Source organism: Myotis lucifugus, unplaced genomic scaffold (genome assembly GCF_000147115.1).
Source record: "Myotis lucifugus unplaced genomic scaffold, Myoluc2.0 scaffold_44, whole genome shotgun sequence".
Classification (NCBI taxonomy): Eukaryota; Metazoa; Chordata; class Mammalia; order Chiroptera; family Vespertilionidae; genus Myotis; species Myotis lucifugus.
The window spans coordinates 2,578,783-2,600,497 of record NW_005871092.1 but is presented as its reverse complement, the minus strand read 5'-3'; the positions used below and the strand labels follow the sequence as shown (position 1 = coordinate 2,600,497).

At 35.5% G+C, this 21,715-nt stretch overlaps 1 protein-coding gene across 5 annotated transcripts in view; it reads right to left on the bottom strand.

Moving 5' to 3' along the window:
- ADD3 (adducin 3) overlaps positions 1–21,715 on the bottom strand; it is a 119,287-nt gene that overhangs the window by 31,810 nt on the left and 65,762 nt on the right. The window contains exon 1 of one of the 5 annotated variants that reach the window (XM_023753350.1): positions 18,557–18,575. The exons of the other annotated variants lie outside the window; for them this stretch is intronic. The gene's annotated coding sequence lies outside the window, so the exon portion shown is untranslated. Of the gene's footprint in view, positions 1–18,556; positions 18,576–21,715 lie in introns of those variants that run through there. 5 annotated transcript variants of the gene reach the window in all.

The window sequence follows — 21,715 nt, the reverse complement described above, 5'->3', positions numbered from 1 at the left end:
GAAAATGCAAAAATGTGCAAGAAGGAACCAGAAAAGGAAACAAAAAAGAAACTGTAAAAATGGATTTGCTTAACATAATTTTGTCTATGGATCGTGACTTCCACTCCTACAACTTGTTCAGTATAAATGAGTGGGTAACAAAAGACCATTCTGACTAACTACAAAGTGGCATTTTTTAAGTAATTATTTGTCTGGTGGGAAGAATCACTTCTTAATACGGGGAATTAAATGTAAAACATCCAAGTATTCTTTTTCCATTTATGTCAAAATCTAAGGGGAGAGAAGTTTCTGTGGACCCACAACTCTGCAAATTCCACAACCTCAAAGTCCCAGCGGAACACTTTTCTAGCACTTGGAGTGCGGGAAACGAGTTAAGTCGGCTGGCGTGAATTGCGCGTACTCCGCGGGAGCCGTCTTTAACTCGGTTCATATAGATTTGCGGTGGAGTGCGGGAAACGTGTAAACTCGGGCCGATTGTAACTGCGTATTACCAAATATTTGTTTGTAATCCACCCTTTTGGTGGATGGAACAAAACCAAAAGACAGAGCCATCTTATATTTTGGCGGGAAATTTACCCGCACTCCAAGTGCTAGTTAGATCCAGAAGGGGAAAGGCAAAAAAAGGTCATGTTCATCTTAGAGATCTGAATCCCTGATAAAGACCAGGGACATCTGGTCTCACCTTTTAAACACAGTTAACAATCAATTCGTCTCTAACAAATTAGTCTTCTGTGATAGATTTCATCTCTAAAGCTGCCTTGACCCAACTTAGCCAGCGCAAACTTATGATAAGACATTAAAACTTCTTGCATTAATTCTGGTCTTAGAAGTGTAAACTCATTGTTTAAAAATAATTTTTTGCAAAACACATTGAAATTATTTCCTTCTTCTTGCCAACATTAATTTCATATACAACATTCTGTAAGCTATCTAAATTACTTTAGTGTACTACACTGAAAATTCAGGAAATATAGCTTAAAACACTTTATATGATACCACTTAAATGAAATTCTGATTTTGTGACTAGAAATCAATTAATCAGTGAAAAAAATGTAAAAAATGAGCTTTTATATCATTGAGCCTTCCACATCCTAAGTCATTACTTTAAAAATTGAAAGAAAAAACAATTAAAGAATGAGTGATAATTAAATGTGTTCTTCAAAGTTGTTTTTTTAAAATTTCTTCTTTTTATACAACATCTACTACTAGTGGAATAACTCTGGCCATATTATATTCTTCAAAAATTTGGGTTTTTTTTGTACTGTTATTAGTTTGGCTTACCAACCTATGGTCTTTACCATTATCTTGCTATATATAAAAAAAAGTGGTATACAGAGCACCAACTGTAAAAAAAAACTTTCCTTTTTTTCATATCCAGCTGGGTTATCACATGTCTAGAGGCCTAATCAATCTTTGGAACATTATTTTCTTAGAAGCTGTTTATTATGTCATGCTGACTTTTAAATGGCCAACTACAGACTAAGCGAGTACTTGATTAATAACTGGGATATCACTTAACAAAGAAATCAATTCTATTTCATTTGCCACAGTAGGCCACTGGCTTAAGCCATTTTTAAAAGACAGTGCACAAATATTGTCTTTAGTTGGATTCTACCTATTTCTCAATTCCAAAAGCACTATTTAGTTTAATGAAGAATAGGGTTAGATAACAAGTTTGTGATGTTTATAAAATAATTTTATGAAAACACAGCAAAAAGTAAAGAATTGTGGTAGATTCATTTCATTTTCCCAGCATTGGTTTAAGAAGCTGATAAGTGAAACATTAATAAGTAAAAGCTTATAGTTTGAAGAACTCGTTATGATTAACACATTTTTCGAGTAAGGTAAAGAGAAAGCTACTTCTAACCACCTACTTAAATAATAAAAGAACATACTATATGTGTATAACACTTTGTAGTTTATACCATCTCTTAAATCTTTCTGATTTTATCTTTGCAGCTATAAGTTCAGGTTGATAATTGAGATGTTCAGTGGATTAAGAATCCTGCCCCAATTCATATTGCTTATGTCTGGGGCAATATTCCAAGCCATGATTTTCTGTTTCCTAGTTCACTTTACAATGACACATACTTTTTCACATATCATAAAACATAAGAGGACTCCAAAATTTTGAAACGTTTAGTCTAAATTCTGTCCTGAATATTTAACAATTGGAGCTTATGGCATTTATAAAAAAATAAGGAAATGACACCAAAAAAAGGTAAATAAGATTAGAAATGACTCACCACACTCTGACCTTTTTAAAACTTCAAAAGCTCATTATTTAACTTGGCTTCTTAAAAGAAGAAGTTTCAAAGTTTTATGAACATGGAATAAGAATTGGGAATTTATATAAAGGATATAGAATAAAGAATAAGAATAGTAACTTCTCCTTTTACATAGATTTTAAGCCAATCATAAGCACAACTGATTATCTGCAATTCTGTACACCAAGTACTACAGATTGAACTGTATTTCAAACTCTGAAAACGTTTAGCATCCACAAGATTATCTGAACATAAACAAAATTCAGAAAAATATGGGAGAAGCTTGCAGCATTATTTTCAATAGCCAAGATAATAGAAACAAACTAAGTGTTGATGAATGAACAGATTTTTTAAAATGTAATATATATACAACAGAATACTATTCGGCTATAAAGGAAAGGAAATCCTGCCACTTTCAACAACATGGGTGGACCTTGTGGGCATTATGCTAAGTGACGTACGTTAGGTAGAAAAAACCTTGTACATGAAATGTTCAGAGCTGCACTATTCACAATAGCCAAAAGGTGGAACCAACTCAAATTCCCTCAACTGATGAATGGATAAACAACAAATGTAGTATTATCCACATAATGGAATATTATTCAGGGGAAGGCGGGATGAGGAGAGACTGCTTAATGAGTACTAGAATTTCTGTTTGGGGTGATGAAAAAGTTCTGATTCTAGAGAGTGTGATGGCTGCACAACATTGTGAATATACTTAATGCCACTAAATTGCACACTTTAAAATGGTTAAAATAGTAAATTTTATGTTCTGTGTATTTTACCACAATAAAAAAATGAACTCAAAATGAATCACAAACTGAAGTGTAAAACTATAAAACTTTTAGAAAAAAAGTAAGAGAAAATCTTCAGATCTAGAGCCAGGCAGAATTCTTAGACTTGACACAAAACCATGACCTATAAAGGAAAAATGATATGTTAGACTTTACCAAAATTTAAAATATTTGTCTGCAAAAATCTGTTAAGATTAAAATAACAAGCTACAGACCATGAGAAAAAATCTGCGAACCACAGAGCCTACAAAGGACTAGTATGTATGATATATAAGAAACTCTCAAAACTTAACAGTTAAAAAATAAAACAATTCAATTAGAATATGAGAGTCTTACATCTTTACTATACTGCCTTACAAGAAGAATGTTTTAAGAGAAGTAAATGATAGATTCTAGTTCCTCTTAACCCTGAACAACAAAACCTAACATAAATATTTGTTTTCAGGTGATATGTCAAACAACTCAGTTCCCAGGCTCCTTCTCTTTAAAATGATCTAATCCTATTTTTAGTACCACACTACTACTATACACAGTCAGGCTTCCTAGACTTTGGGGCAATATAAACCAGAGCAAACCAGTATAAACTCTATTACAAAAAAAATCAGTCTTTTAACAGTGTTCTTTGAATTGAAAATGCTGTGGAAAATAGATTTTTTTAAAAGTAATGTTATAAAACTTGTCAGCACTATGGGTTTCCTCTGGCCATGCAGATTAGACACAAGATATCAAGCATAAACAAAATTCTAGTTTTAAAAATGTTATCCAAATATTTATGCAGTAACTATTCAACATGTATGTTTAAAGAACATTAGGTTCAAGACACAAATAGATGGAACACCCTAGAATGGTAGCTTTCAAACTTTTAAAAAATGGCAATCAGCAATAGAAATATACTTTATGTTATAATCACATAAAATACCTGAGATATATGACAAATAAATTCATGACATGATATTTTCCCTTACTATGTGGTATATTCTAATATTTTCAGTTTTTAAAAAATGTGGGTCAAACTGATTCATAATCTGCTAATGAGTTGTGACCCACAGTTTGAAAAACACTATCCTAGGAATTCAAGTGATGGTCAGATGGGAAACAGAAAAAGGAAAAGAAGAGAGGGAGGGAGGGAGGGAGAGAAGACAAAGGAGTGAGGAGAGAGAGAGAGAGTTGGTGAACAAGGGGAAAATGAATATGTGCTAAAGAGATAGAAGAAAATAAATGATTCATTGATTTATATATTTTAAATGTTTATGACAGTTTATAGAAATAGGTCTTAGTGATTTGTGGGATAATTAAATTCTCCTCCATTTGGTCACTTAGGAAGTACCATCTGTATAACTCAATGTCAGATTTTTTTTCCCTGACTCTTATCTACTAGTTCAATTGTCCAGATCCCTTTGCTCATGTTTGTAGTCCTCATAGTGGTAGAATGCTCCATAAGTGGCAGCTGAATTGAATTATTTTACTATATCACAGCTTCTATATAAATCTGGTTTCTATTATTTCTAGTCTGGGAATGATAAACACAATCTTATGAAAAGTTATTACTTATGAAACGTCTTTCCAAACTTAAAATTCTTGGCAGTTTTAACAGCTTTCTATAGAATATAAGCATCAAGATGGCTCTACTTTCAAGTACCAGGCCTAATGTTCTATATTTAAAATAATCAGATATGCCAAGACTTCAGAAGGACATTTGGTAACAACAGCTTGTTTACTGAGTTAGAATTTTTCTTAATGAAAGTTACTATAACACTGTGAAGGTATTTAAAGTTCTAGGAAACAAATTGGACTCGGCACAAACTATGACAAGTCACATCTCATATTGGTCGGTGAAATTTTATTCATTTTAAATTCGAAAAGACATGAAGTAGTTTCAACTGGTAGCCAAATTTTTATATATAACTGACATGAAATCAATAGATCTGAAAAAGTAGATAAAAGTCAAGGAAAATGTAAAACAAATAAATTGGCATTGAGTATAACTGATCAATACAAATATCACTTTCTAAGTGCCCAATGGAAGATTTAATTATCCCACAAAGCACTTATTGCTATAATGCTATTGATTCTATGACAGCTGTCTTGGAATATTCCAGGATCACATTGTATAGATGAGATAAAATTATACTCAGAGATGTTGAGTGCTTTTTCTAAAGCTATAATGCTCAAGCACCAGATGACTACTATGTCTTAATAAGAGGTTATCAAAATGACATTGATTGTGCTCTAGGTAATAATAAATGATGTTCAAGTTTACACTTTTACCACTCAAGTTAATTTGGCATCATTTTGAAAGAGTCAATGGCCTTTAACTATTTATAATGAAGCAAACCAACCCTCAGAAAAAGATTATGTTGGTAGCATCCCCACTTCATAATAAAAAAAAAAATTGAGGTTTCATAATTTGCCTCAGATAACCAAATGCTCTTCAAATGAGGAATTATTCATGGTTACAGATATTAATAGGTGTGGAAGAGTTGACAAAAAAAGATGGAATAGCTCCAAGGACTGTCATTTCCCAAAAGTATACATAGCTATTACAACCTTGATTATGGCCTTTCTTTATTGTGATGCCTGGAAATATAGGATCACAATATTCAGCACCAAAATATATGTAGTAAATGTTCTCAAAGTAGTAAAATTAAAAAACATATAGGGCTATAAAAATGTAGAACCTTAACTCTGTCTGGCCTACTGCCAAAATCTTAAGATGGATCCAAATCATTTTAAAATTCCTGAATCCTTTTTGTTGTTTTGAAATGATTTATTAAGTATATCTTTAAAATAAAAGTATAAATTATAATGTTCAATTTAAAAGTCTAGGGAACAATGAATCTACAGTTGATTAGTAAAAGATATTATTAATCTGAGTCTTAGTTAAAAATTCAATTTAAAGAAAAAATACTAACAATAACAAAATAAACTAGTAGCAGTAGCAACAACCCATTACATTACTAAGTGTCCTATACTTAATGGAAGTTGACAGCTGGATCAGCATTCATTAAAAAAAAAAAAACAGAAAAGAAAAATTGGAGGGCACAAGTATGAGAGTATTTTGGTTTCTGACTTTGTCTTATAAATAAAAATAACACTGTTAACTGATAAACTATTTTAACAAACATGAAAAATACATCCTGTACTTGTACAACTGGGACATATAGTAGTGGTTACATGCAAACATAACATACATAGTTCAAAATGTAAGTGCAGAGCAAAAATTTCAAGTAGGTGCTTGCTAGGGCAACATTCAGCAGGGTGTTTCAAAGACCATAGGCATTCACTGCTGTATTAAGCAGAGGATGAATCTAACCTCTTTCTTACTAAAGTGCCAATAAGTGATGAAGAATATTTCATTGATCAACATTACTTGTGAGCTGGATTTCTATATTTGAAGAGTAAGGGTTAGGGAGAAGAGAGGCAGTTACTTGCTTAGACATTGGTAGGAATGGAAGTAACATTCACTGGTAACTTGAAAAAAAATCCTTCATTACAAATTTACCAATGATAATGGCCATGCAAAGGGCAGAGTTACAAATTTGAAAACATGTATAATGAGTTCAGGGGAAATGTATTTTCTAAAGTCCAAGCTGAATCATTACCCAGACTTAGCTCAAATTATTCCCAATATGAATCATTTGGAAAAGCAAACAAGAAACGGATTTTTCAATAAACTAACATATAGTCTTATAAAATGATGAGTAAAACAATCAACCATAGAGAGGTAATCCTTCACCTATCTTGAGAATCCAAAAACATATGCCTTGGTTCCTTTACCCTCCTTTCTTCAAAATATGACGAATGCCTTGTATATATTTCCTCAGTTATCATTTGTCTACAACACGGAGCTTTTGGAAATGGTTGGGGGGAAAAACAAAAGGACCCCCCCCCCCCCGCCCCAAACTGTCCGTAAGAGAAAGTTGACAAAGACAAGTGGATTGATTACTCCAATGTGTCTCTCAGACATTTAGTTTCTGTTAAGTCCCCTGGTATCAGTGAAATTTTAAAAACTGAGATGCAGGAAACGATCCAGAATTTGACAGCTCATGATAAATGAGAGGTTTCAAAAAAATGGAATCACTGGAGATTATGATTTTTAAAGAAAGATTCATTGCGCTCAATTTCTGGAGATACCTTAAGTCTTTGGTTCTTTACTATTTGATATGTAAGTCCTTCTGGACACAAAGCATTTTTTTTTAAAGAAACATCAACCCTCACATACCTTCATGTACTAAAGTCTACTTAATTATTTGTCCAGTACTGAGCTTAAAAATTTAAAGCCTTTACTTTTGACATTTTCTTGAGAGTAATGTTTGAGGTCAAATTCACTCTTACCTATTTCTGCATATCTACTCTAGAAACCTGGGAAACTTTCCAAAGTGAATATCAGAATACAAGTAATATAGAAAACTTAACTCCCTGAAATTCCAATCTTATATCTACCTATTTCACCAAGGATTGCTGGCAAGTACCAGAGGCTAGGAAAGAGGCATAAAACAATTTGCTTCATTAAGATTTAAGAGCCTCCAGAAGAAACCAAGAAATTCTGGTTCCTAAGTCTGAAGAAATGCAAACAATCCTCCAAAGCTCATTATTAAAAATGAGTTGAGTTTTGCAAAATCAAACATTCACCCAAAAGGCTAACCTAGAAAATTCATTTGACAATACTTCTAACAGGTCCATCCTTAATATGGTCATTGTGACCAGTGAGTGACAAGAGGGAGGTTGGAAGGGCACAAAAAATATGAGGCAAAGTTCCTTATTTTAAAAACTACTCAAATATATACTAATAAAATGTTAAAGAACACAGGGTCTGAGTAAATCCCAAGAGTTCATCTGATCTCCTATTTCAGGTATTCCAGCTAAAGATTTTTGGCTTTTATAGCTAGAATTTATAAAATACAGCGGTAAAAGTCAATCCAAAAGCTGTAGGTAACTCAATACATCATTACTGCAAAGAAATCTGATTTGAAGGAGTTCCTACTTCAGATTTTGGCTAGTATGGAGAATTTCAAGATCACCATAACCTCATCTGTGTGTCTCTCCCCTGAGCCTCCTCCTCCACACCCCACTTCTCCCCATGGGAAGTCTAATATTGAGCCATGAAAATGCAATTTATTAAACACAAATAGTACTTGGAAATAACTTTTAAAAATATTTGGTTATAACTTGTCATTTTAGAGATCTGATAATGGTTTTAAGTGGAAGTCCATGAAAAGAGATATTTATCAACCTCAGAAATCTGTTTTTGTAAAAACAAACTATTTTTGTGAAACTAGCTTTTTCAAATGAACCATCTTTAGATTTGAAATTCAACATTACATACTGTACTGAGTTTAGTAGTATCCCCCCAAATTTATGTCATTATCTTAGAAATGTGATCTTTTTGAAAATAGTCTTAATTTGTAATCAAATTAAGATGAGGTTATACTGAATTAGGACACAATGACTAGAGTCTTTATAGGAGAAAAGTGAGAAAGATGTGGACACAAAGACATAGAGGAGATACACAGGGGAGAGCCATGTGATGATGGATGCATCTGTAAACCTAGGAACACCAAGGATTGCTGGCAAGTACCAGAGGCTAGGAAAGAGGTATAAAACAATTTGCTTCAGAGCCTCCAGAAGAAACCAACTCTGCTGAATTTTGACTTCTGGCCTCAAGAACTGTAAGACAGTAAGTTTCTGTTGTTTTTAGCCACTCACTTTGTGTTACTTTGCTATGATAGCCCTAGAAAACTAATACACACCATTGTTCCAATGGAATTTCCATCCCAATAATATCTATTTTAGGAGGCATTTTACCAGCATAACAATGTGGATGGATAACACCTATGCAGAATCAAAAGTCATTTCTTTAGAAATAAATACTGCCTTCCCTAATATTGCCTAATTAGAACCAAAAGAGAAATAGCACCTTTAGAATTTAAAGTTGTTAGAGAGTAATAGGATATAAGATATTATTACATCCAGTCCTATACTTTCTTTTCTCCAAATGAAGAAACAGGTCCCAAAAGAAAATGTGACTTACTTAAGTCCCTCAATTTATCTTACTCGGGGCATTTTGCATGATCTAGAGTAGCATGTGATATATAGATCATATGATCTGTCATTGTAAAAAAAAGATTTAAAACATACACTTCATTTAAAAAGTCCTTTAACTAAAAGTTTTGGCAGTAAACTAATTTAAGAAGCTCAGCACATTATATAAAATGTTAACTTTTATGAGAAAGAAAAGCACTTAAAGACTCAAGCTCCAATTTCTTGATTTTAAGGGGTTTGTAGGTATGCATTCAAGGTTAACAGATTTTTATTTTATTTTTTTATTTCAATTCTTTATTTGTTTAAAGTATTACATATGTCTCCTTTTCCCCCCATTGACCTCTCCCTGGCCGTTCCCACCCCCTACAGTGGTCGGCAAACTGCAGCTGGCGAGCCACATGCGGCTCTGTGGCCCCTTGAGTGTGGCTCTTCCACAAAATACCACGTGCAGGTGCGCATGTACAGTGCAATTGAAACTTCATGGCCCATGCGCAGAAGTCGGTATTTTGTGGAAGAGCCACACTCAAGGGGCCAAAGAGCCGCATGTGGCTAGCGAGCCGGTTTGCCGACCACTGCCCTAGCACATGCCCTCACCCCCCTAATGTCTGTGTCCATGGGTTATGCTTATATGCATGCATACAAGTCCTTTGGTTGATCTCTTACCCCCCTCCCCTGCCTTCCCTCTGAGGTTGGACGGTCTGTTCGATGCTTCAATGTCTCTGACTCTATTTTTGTTCCAGTTTATGTTGTTCATTATATTTTTTAAAAAGTGTTTTCATAAGAATTTAGGACCATTTATACCATTTTTAAATAACGGGAATGCTTCTCTTTCAAACTTTTGTGGTAATTCACTAGAGAGAGTAAACTATATAACTCAGCTTTTTGTGCCCACTCACACATGCCTGAAGGGACCACTTAAAACTCCTTGCTATATTTTAAACTCAGGCTTGCAGTAGGACTCTTGTTTTTCTGAGGCCCACAAAGACTAGACTTACAGCTTAGTTCTATAGTGCTCATTTAGCTGGACTTAAAGCCCACATCAAGTACTTTATTGTCAAATAAAAGCAATCTTCATGGAGCTTAGCAACTTAAGCAGCTCTCCAGAGTTTGGTAAATATTTTGTGTCTACTCTTGATCTCTATTGTTAGGGAAGGGTTTCACAGAGTTGTAAAGTGGTGGAAAGTTTATTTCAAACATCTAAAATATAGTATGGATACTTAAACCCTTGAGGTTCATGGTTACAACTGAGAAGCACAAAGCTACCTACTGTAATTTACCACAATATCATTCTCTTAGTTCTTCCCTCAAGGGAAAAGAAAAAGTATTCTAGAGTCCCATCCTAAAAGAAAATACTTGGGAATCAAGCCTGGGGGGGGGGGGGCTCTCAAAATAGGATGAAGAAGGCTTCAAGTCTATCTCCTATAGACTTAGGAAAATGATGCCTCTTCCAAACAAAAGCTATTTCCCTGACTAAAGCTTTGTTCACCTTGTTTCTCACACACTTAACCTGTTTTCTTCTCTAATCTTCACCCATCCAAATGTTAACCCACATTGGAGGTCTTAATTTAAAAGCCAAGTCCTTCCATTATGGTTTCCCCAATCTCCCCCACCAAAATTAGCCTGTTTCCCCTTGATATTCCCAAAGCACTTTGTCATAGTGTATGTTGCTTTTAAATTATTTGAGTATATCTGTCTGCCCCTGCAACATCTTTTTCCTCTCTTCACTTCCAATTAAAGTTATTCAATAAGGATTTACTAAACAAAGTGAGGTGAGTAGGACTGATTCATAATATCACACTCTCTACTTGTCTTAGATTAAACTAGGGCGGAGAACCTAGAGCAACCCTTGAAAACTGGGCAAATCATGGTTTGATCAGAATTACCACACATCCAAGATAGTTGAGTATATTGCAATCTGCATCTAAAATGTCTTAAACTGACTGGAAAGTAATCACAAGAAAGTATAAAGGTATAAAATGAGCATTTTTTAAAAAAATCTATAGTTACTGCAATGTTTTGAGACCAGGTACAAATAATGCCACAAAAATGTCATCTTAACCCCCCCCCCCCCCCCCCACCGGCCAAAAAAAAACTACTGATTCAACCAATCAGCAAACACTAAATATTTAGTAAAGGGTATAAAGAAATATAAGGCACAGGTCTAGGTCCTACCCTTAAGGGCTTTCCAGTTTAATCAAAGAGAGAACTAAAACATGACCACATGGAAAGATAACTGGCAGTAAAAGCATTTTACAACAACTGCCAAAAAAGACTGCACAGCTGGTGTGGCTCATTGGTTGAGCGTCGATCTATGCACCTGGAGATCACAGTTCGATTCCTGGTCGGGGCATATGCCCTGGGTTGTGGGCTTGATACCCAGTGCTGCCAATTGATGATGCCAATTGATGATTCCCTTTCATCATTGATGTTTCTCTCTCTCTCTCTCTCTCTCTCTCTCTCTCTCTCTCTCTCTCTCTCCAAAATAAAAATATATTAAAAAAAAAGATAATGTGAGATTTCCAAGAGCTGTTGAGAAATGCTAATAAACAGAATTTTGGATTAAGATAGTAAAGATTTCAATGAACACATAAGGTCTGAAGTTATTCATATACAAAGTGAGGTGGTTTGACCGACGACCTCTAGGTTTAGCTTCCAGCTCAGAAATTTTATTGTACTCCTTTTAACATAATTATAGTGACTTGATATTAACTGGCTACCTCTTAAATGGAGTTTTCTTCTTCCTAATCAATATGAAAAGTAACGGCTTTTAAAAAGCTGTCAGTTCCCAAATAAGCAGTATTATAAAATTATTTTTAATATAAATATCCAAAACTGAATGCTATATATCTATTAAGAGGGTTTGATATTTCATAAGAAAACTTGAGGTGGAGGCTTTTTTTCTTTATGCCATTTCTTGCTGTGGCCTCCAAAACTCAAAACAGACTTTTAAATGGACATTTCCCATACTTGAAAGATATATTTGAGATTATTAAATTTATGATTGTCTCTCTGTGGACAAGAAGAGCGTAAACTTGCAGAAGTTCATTATCATTATTAAAACAATTTTTCTTTTTTGTTCTTTTTAACTGTCATTGCTTTTATGTTCAGCAGTCACTGATGGTCAAGAGCACAAATATATTCTGAAGCCCAGCCAATGGTTTTTTTGTATGTGTGTGTTTTTTTAACGTGCAACACTCAAAACAAAGCAAATATTGGCTTAGTTATGACACTTGTTGTTCTAATACATTAATAGCCTATTGTTCACTGTGGTTGTCTCAACAAGATAATACATTGAAAAACAGCGTTTCCTGATAGGAAGTGAATTCCCACTGTGTGTCACAGGGCCCTAGCCAAAGGCTGGGTGGGCTCCAAAGGAGAAACGTCAGTCCCTTCTGGGATTGCATAACAGACCAGAGTAATGATGAAAGGTTTTCTTCTCTCTCTCTTGTTTAAAATGGTTTTCTGCTTCAGCTCAAACTACAAGCTATTTGACTAGTTTTGCTAAGGACTGTTTTTCTAAAATGATTTAAAATGTTTTAGGGTTTGTTCAACATCCTGTAGACAGACAGCAGTATCCTGTATATTTCTGACTATAGTGAATTTCCTCAGACATAAATACCACAATGGATGGGGTAACTTGACAAAGAAGGTATTAGGATGTGTCATCAAGACATAGTGTGACCATTTTCAAGGTTAATTTCATACAAGCAATTGTTTAAGTCATTAGACTATCTGAGGCATGATGAATGCAACAGGTTTTTATAACTCAGATACAGTTTAGTAGGCTAAAATTGAGGCTCAATGAGTCCAAGTATCACGACCTTATTCCATTTAGAATTTGATTAGTGAGAAAATGATTCACTAATGTAGACACACACACAGAACAATGTGCCTGCACAGTAACTGACAGTGAGTGCCCTTGGAAGACACGAAAACCCCCTTTTAAATATTGCAAATATGCTTCATTTTCATCTATTTTCATAGACTGAAATTTGAAGAACTTGCTCTGTCCCTTCCACTTACCAGTGGACATTAGAAAAGTTCAACAATGAAAGAAATAGGAACAGTTGTCACTTAGTAGACTTCAGTGAGATTGTCTCTGCCACCCAGTCGGTCCCATCATTTAATGCAGTGCTTGGGTCCTACAAAGTCCTCAATACATTTTGATAAACTGAACCATATGTCAAACAATTGATATAAAAATTAACATGGAACACCAGTAGTATAATTATCTAACATTACTTGGATAATAAATAATATCTCAAGTTTTAGAGAAGTATACATATTCAAAGTATGTTAAGCCTTCTGCCAAGAAGCTAGGGTAACCAGCACACAAATACACACTCCAGGCCAAGAAAATGTCTTTTTATCTTCCTGTTGTAATTACACAAATCAAATGCTGAAGTTCTTATACCATTTTGCTTTCAGGACAGGTGTCATTTGACAGAATTACAAGAATAAAATTGTGAAACAGGCAGTGCTAAACAGCCCACGTGTGAGACAGCAAAGATTCCTGCTTCAGTGACTTTATAACTTTGCTGTGTAACTTGATAACTTTGCTGGCAGGATGATAGTGTACAGTTCACCTCTAAGGCTGCTTCCTCAGGACCAAATCAGAAAATGTTAGCTATGTCAAGCAATATCAATTTTAGCATTCAGGGAAACAAAGAGATGGATTAGAGGGCTAGAATGTGAAAACAATTTAAACAAGGGGGCTGAAGCCAAGTTTCTAAGCCCTTAGGATTAACTTTGAATGGTTAGATTCATTGAAAATTACAAGGATCCGTTTTAAAAACAAACATCACCTCACTCGAAATCTTCTTCTCAAGTATTCAAGTTTGATAAAAGGATTTGCTTTTACTTCTGGAATGGGTTTTGTGCTTTGGAAATCGACATTTTACAAAGGAGAGTTTATGTAAAATATAGTATAATATTCAACTTCCCTTTTTACATCCTTAAACTTTCAAATAGCTTAGGCCATACGGCAGGTCAAATAAATTACAGACCACACAATATATACAAAAGATGTTTTCAATTAAATAATAAAAACTTCATATAATTTAGGTTATATAGCTTAAATCAATATTCCAACAAAAATACTGGGTAAATATTACAGTTGGAAGGGTCATTAGAACTCGTCTATTCCAACATCTCATTTTATAGATGGTAAAACTGAGGAACAAGGAAGTTGTAGGTGAGCTTATAGGTAATCTACCTATAATCTCACACTCAAGTTACTGAACTCTGAACCCAACATCATCTCATTAATCTGCCGGAAAATGACCCCTAGAGCAGTGCTTACCTATGTGTGAATGGCTGGGACAGCAGGGGCCTACCTTTGGTATTCTAACTACAGGAGAAGTTGATGAGGGGTTCCCTACTTCCACACAATACTATCACCCCTGTCCTATAGCACCTGGGTTCTGGATTCTGTCCCAAAATGGAAGTAGAAGACTAATGGCATAAATATATCTGACTGGGGAGAAAGGGAAAAACTTGAATATAATCCAGATATCTATCAAAAGGTGTATGAATAAATAAATTACAGTATATCCAGCCATATACTGAAGTACTATAGAGCCATTAAAAAGAATGAGGTAGCCGGGCTGGCTTAGGTAAAATTTGCATAGCATACTGGAGTAAAAAGAAGGGGGTTTGGGAGCAGCTCCATAGGAAGTGGTAAAAAAAAATTCACTCCATTTTTCATAATTACATAATTATTAAAAGAAAAATAGGAGTATTATTGAGGATATTAATCGACTTTCTTCAAAAGTTACAAATAAGATCTATTTAGAAAACCTTCTAATTTCAATGTTTAACAGCAAACTGGTTGGCAAGCTTTACTCCGGAGCAACTTTAAAAGTGTAAGAGTAACTAACTGTATTCTCCAGAGTTCAAATGGACAGTAGAAATTATCTAGCTCAGAGGATGGAAACCAACATTTTTTAAAAATGAAATAGAACAGAAAATAGCCGTGTTTTCTGAGCTGTAAGAAAAATTTATTCCAGAGATTAAGTGTGGGTATGTGGTGTATGTATTGGGTCATGATACAAAACATATTGAAAGCAAGTTTTAAAGCCACTTACCCAAGGTGACATAACTAATAACTACACTGAGTACAGGCAATGATTAATGAAATTCTACACAACACTTGTGATAAGAGGTTTACCTAGTATCAACTTGAAAATTATTTTCTTGTTGAGATTATTTATATAGCTAATTCTACTGCTCAGATATTAAAAAGCAAATTTCCGAAATTTCTGATATACTAGTACATACATTATTTAAAGCAAATCTTTGGTTTTCATGTCATTTATAAGAATGATTCTGGGTTAGTATCTAAACATTTCTTATCAATTCTAATATAATCCTTTAAGTAGTTCTGGAATAGGTATGTCTTTACAAAGAATATTAGGATCCTAAGCTGGAAAAGATCTTAGAGAGCTAACCCAAATCCCTAATATTACAGGTGAAGAAACTAGTGTCCAAAGAAATAGCCTGTTGATTCCCAGGCTAGCGCTTTTTTTCTATGATACAATGATTTTACTTTATTCTCAAATCCTAATCCATCTATCTATGGCCCTAATATGCAAATAGACTGAACGGTGGAACAACCGAACCGGTCGCAATGACGGGCACTGACCACCAGGGGGCTCGCGCGGAACATGGCAGGCATCGGCAGCAGGCAGCAGAGCACTGAACATGGTGGGTGATGGCCGCGGCGGGATAGTGAAGGTGAGCGGCGCCAAACCAAGCGGGGTGCCGGTCACTGTCACTGTCACTGTCTAGTGGTTTCTAAAAATTCTTTGCTCCTGTGCGCCACGGTCCCGCCAAGTGCTCACACCTGCTGCCAGTGCCGGCCCCACTTGCACCTGCTGCCAGCGCCTAGTGCCAGTCCCGATCACTCGGCGCCATCAGGGGGTGCAAGTGGTGGCTGCCGGCCCCCAACACCCCCGAGGGCTTCTCCATCTCCCCCTGCTCCTGAGGGGCGATCTGGGCAGCAGCCACTGCTCGCACCTGCTGATATCACCGGCCCCACTCCCACCCGCTGCTGGCGCCCGCACTGTCAGTATGTGGGAGCAGTGGCGGGAGCGGGGCTTCTGGCAGACAGGGGACTGGGGGCCACAGAGGAAGGGGCGGGGCGGGGGTGCGGAGGATGGGCCGAGACCTGCTGCTGTGCCCACTGCAGCCTCCCGGCCCACAGTTCCTTTCAAGGCGCACAAATTCATGCACTGGGCCCCTAATGACGTTAAAAAATTGCTAAACACAATTACTACCAAGTTACAAAGAGGAAACTGAAGCAAGGAAATGTTAAGAAGTCCAAGTCCAAAAAGGATGACACAATGTCACCCCTGCAAGCTTTGCTGAAATCTACCAATTTCAACATTCAGCTCTGATTTTATCTGGGGCAAGTGGTTCAACTTGCTTGGACGGAATGGGTGTGTCTACCCCACAAGGTACACAATGAACATGCACGAGAGGAGAGGAAGAAAACAGTCAGTTTAGACATCACCAAGCACATCCTCTCTCTCAACCAGCCCACTTTGGTCAGTGCATAATTAAACACTTCACAGGCATTTAAAAACCAGCTAGAAACAGAACCCTAATGTGTGTGTAGAGGAGCAAGTCAGACCCCATTTGCAAAGAAAAAACTGCTGAACATGAACCTCATTAAATAACAATAGTTCTCCTATAGTTTAACTTACCGTTCATGTCACAAACTCTAGAAAGAACACAGAAGCACAGATAAGACATGGAACAGAACTTTGGGCTGTAGCCTTCCCCAACTCTTCTGAAAAATACCCAACAGCAACAGGACAAAGCGTCATTATAACCGAAATAAAGGCTCTTTAGATGCTGCCTTTTTAAAAATTCAATGAGCCCCTCTTACACACAAAGTTCATGCCATGATGACTCGAAATATAGTACTGCCAGATTATGCTATTAATACTCCAATAAATTCACTGTAAAACACTATTCCAGTATTTTCCTTAGTTTAAATAGTCAGTCATCCCCAAAACAATTAAACACAATTCAGTAAATCACTTAAGAAAAACAGAGCCGACAGTGAATAGGAAAAAATTTAGTTGAGTGATAAAGCCACAGGCTTCTCCCCAAGAAGCATATTGCATGTTACTAGCAGCTGGCACAAAATTAACCATCTATCTTATCTATGCTTCCCTCTAAGCTGTGCATGATCACTATTACAATAGACAATCCATTACTTACAAAAAAAATGGAAGCTGCTGTGCATTTCTTAAGCTGGTTTTGTGTGGCAATTCTGATGCAATGCTGCCCTAAAAATGAACTTTGTTTTAAACAGCGAGATATCCACACTCGCTGCGGTTAGAGCAAGGGTGGAGCCCACTCTGGGGGAAACAACACACCCAGGCAGACTACAGTGAGAGCAAACTGCACGTTAATATTGCCATAACATTTTTCAGGGCCTCAGAGTCCAAATTAACTGGTTAATCCTCCTTAAAGAAACATGGGGAAAGTTCATGTTTGTAGATCAGTTTTCCTGCCATGAAATGAAATACAGACTAATTTCTTTTTTTTTTTTTTGAAGAAAGTAAAGATAAAATGCATGGTATATCACAAAGCTTAACTAACAAAATAGAATGTTAGGTGGAAGTGAGTGAACTACTACAAAGGAAGTCCAACCATGCCAACTTCTAAGTTTAGCAACAGCAGCTTCAACATATCTCAAGGTGTCAGTAACATTGCTCACTCTAGAACTTTACTTTGGCCCATGTGGCAAAAACAGGGGATTTGAACATGAACATAAGCATTACCTACGCTTCTCTACCAATGCTCTAGGTCTCCTGGCAATCGGAAACAATAAAAGCATTTTCTTATCAACTAGTAAGTACTGCCTTAAAAAATAAGGGATTTGATTTATGGGCTTCCTTTGGCAGAATACTGAAACGAACACAAATTATTTTGATGAAAATCACTAATATGCATACTATACTTTGAAAAAGTTTGTAATTACCAACTTTAAAAAATAATTTCATGAGTTTTGATTTAAAATTTTATTTATTTAGTTCCAAATAAGATACTCAGTAGTATGCATACATATATATCTAAAAATCTTTAATGGTGTCTAAAATAATTTATCAGTTATTGAAACTATCACCAAAGATCTGATTATTAAAAGTGATTTTACAATGGGGGAAAAGGAGACTCATGTAATACTTTAAACAATAAAGAATTTAAATTTAAAAAAGTGATTTTACTCAATACTACTTTTTGAATATGCACATTCAGAAACACAACCAACTATTACTTTTAACTAAACTCTTATAACTCATGAAATAAAAAATGTTTCTCAGTGAAATACCCAAGCATGTGAAAAATAAGTTATATAATAATTTACATAGGATTTAAAACAAACAATAGAAAAGGATTGGGGGGAAAAAGAGGAAAATGTTATTTTTAATGATATATTACCTTCATCAACAGCTACTCCCTCACATTGAAACAATAAATCAGTCTGAAGTATTGACCATTTCGATATTTTGAGAGATGTCTAAAAAATCGTTTTTCAGGATCCTAGGGAGGGGGTGATGACTGATCTAGCCTTTTGTTGAATTATGAGGTCACTCTTACCATAAGATAAATCAACCCATTCCAAAATAATCTTTCCATAGTTCAAGTGCTTGATTTAATTATTTTTCAACCATAATATGTAATTATAAATCATCTGTTTGCTTTCCCCAAAACTGAATAACTCCAAGGTAGCAGAGTTAGATATTATATCTGAAGAATCCCATCTTGATACTTTTTGGATTTGCACTGCTGGAAATGTCTGTTTTCAAGTCAAACTTCACTTTCGCAGCTGCAAAGGAAATGACAAGAGAAGAAAAACACAGCCAATATATATCAGCAATTAATTCCATCCACAACTGCCCAGCTGTTTGTGCATGGAAGAATCAGTCTGTTTCCTTTTGGGGCTTTCACCACTGAAAACTGATACTGCACATTCAGAGACACAGGCTGTTTGTAACATGTCAGGAATGTGCACAAGATCACACAGAGTTGAAGAGACAAAATGAAATCCAGATCTAGTTTTCTTGGGACTTGCCAGTAATATTTCATAGCTTAAAAAAGAAAAAAAAAGAAAAAACCCAATCACAGAAACAGCAAAATACATGAAAAAATATTTGCCCTTCTGAATATCACCCTTCTAATAAAGAGGAAAATCTGCCAGTGACATCAGATTTAGTATCAAGAATAGACACCGATTTATTGGCTTAGACAATGTGTGACATTCTCAGGAATCCACATGCCCCCAGTAGGTTAAATCCAGCCAATACTTTTTGGACTACATAGTTGCTTGCCCAATGTGTAGTTAGTCCCTTTAAAAAATCCTTATAAACGTGAAAGTTGTTGAGAACCAATGCTTTCACCACAGTCATGCAGAAAAGCAAGTTTTTCTTGGTTAGTTCTAATATTATTTGGCACTCACATACACCTGCCTGTTTCAGGAATTCATGTAAATTTATAGATCCAATCTTTTAGGAAAACTCTCAAGCAATCAAATTTCTCCTTCCCACTCCCCATCAGTTTTGCAGATTTTATAAAAATACTCCATTACTGAGTGCTAGAGGTTTAACATAAATAATAGTATGGCTCAAGTGCAACTCAAGAAGTATTCTACTCCCCTCTCTTTCTGCCCTCCAACTCCATTTTTTTCAAATATTTATTTCATTTAAATCTTATAAAAACATACAATATTTTAATACTGTAACTTGTTTTCAGTGTGTAAAATAACTTGTGAATAATTATTGTTATGAAAATTAGAGAAAATGATATTTTTAGAACAAAATAATTCAAAACATATTTTAGCTATCTTACTAATTTTTTATATACAACTAAGTATCCCCATAATTGAATTCATTGTTCTAACATAATTCACTGCTTTCCCCTTTTACCACACAAGAATTCATGCACTCCTAATGGTCTTACATTCTCAAATACAAGTTGGATGAGACTCATCTGGGACACCACTAGGGGCTGGGCTTAACCAATGAAGAAAAGGTAAACTGTTTGCTCCAAATACAAGAGCGACATTCCATAAGCTTCAGAATGAAGATGCTCTCAAGTGCCAGAACTCAAACCAGCTCAATGAGAAGTTGTCTGCAACTAAAGTGCTGTGAACGCACCAAGGGTGACTTGTTAAAGAAATACAAGGCATCTCAAACACGTGACAGACTAAAAACAAAGCACAAAACAAAAAAGGGGCTATTTCCTTAATATCATTTGATCAAGGGTACATCAGGGGTGGGAGGGGGAGCAGAGGAAAAGTTTAATCTTTGGCTGATGGTGACACTAACTTCTACAAATATAACTATCAGTGACTCAAACAGACACTGGGATGAGTTTTGCTTGACAAGCTTCAACTCTGAGAGATATTCAGACTAGCTTGAAATGTCTAAAGCAGCGGTTCTCAACCTGTGGGTCGCGACCCCTTTGGGGGTGGAATGACCCTTTCACAGGGGTCGCCTAAAACCATCGGAAAACACATATATAATTAGGTATTGTTTTTGTAATTAATCAATATGCTTTAATTATGTTCAATTTGTAACAATGAAAATACATCCTGCATATCAGATATTTACATTACGATTCATAACAGTAGCAAAATTACAGTTATGAAGTAGCAACGAAAATAATTTTATGGTTGGGGGTCACCACAACATGAGGAACTGTATTAAAGGGTTGTGGCATTAGGAAGGTTGAGAACCACTGGTCTAAAGGAAGGAAGCTCCCAACCGGCAGGTTGGCTAAGGAAAGAAAAGATCTCTCTGAACTGTTTAATTTAGGTCACTTAAACTCAGGATAGTCTAACTAGAGCCTGGGGTAGCATTAAAAGACCCTTTAAGGGGGGCGGGGGGGAAGGATGTTGATATGAAATTACTGATTCATTTGAAAAGTGATTTTCTCCCCAACAATTTATTATAATTTTAATTTTATATATGTACTTAAAATTTTCAAATGTACAGAAAATTTGAAATGATCTTACACTGAGAACCATATAAGCACTACCTGGATTCTACCATTAATACTGTATATAAAATAAGTATAGTATATTATCCACACTGTACTATATTTATTTTATCACATATCTCTTCATCTATCCATCCCTCTATTCATCTATTAATCCATCTTATTTTTAGTGAATTATAATGTAAATTACAGACACCAGTATTCTTCCCCCCAAATGCTTCAGCATGCATATCATTACCTAGAGTTCAATATTTGTTTATGGTTTTTTTCTTTCCATGTAAAATTTACACACAACGAAGTGCAGAAATGTAAGTGTACACTTGTATAACCCAAGCTCCTATCAAGATATAGAACATCACCTTCACCCCAGAAAGTTCCCTCATGCCTTTTCCCAAGCAACTCCCTCTCTCACTTCCCCAGAGGCAATCACTATTTGGATTTAAAACAACTCCAAACAGTCGTGTTTTTACAACCTATACATTAGAACATTCTCACTATATCACATAACTTATAAGGTTGCACAAAATTATCAGACATGAACAAAATAGATAAAGGAGCCTAAGGGGGGAAAAACACATTAAAAGAAGTATAGCCTTAGCT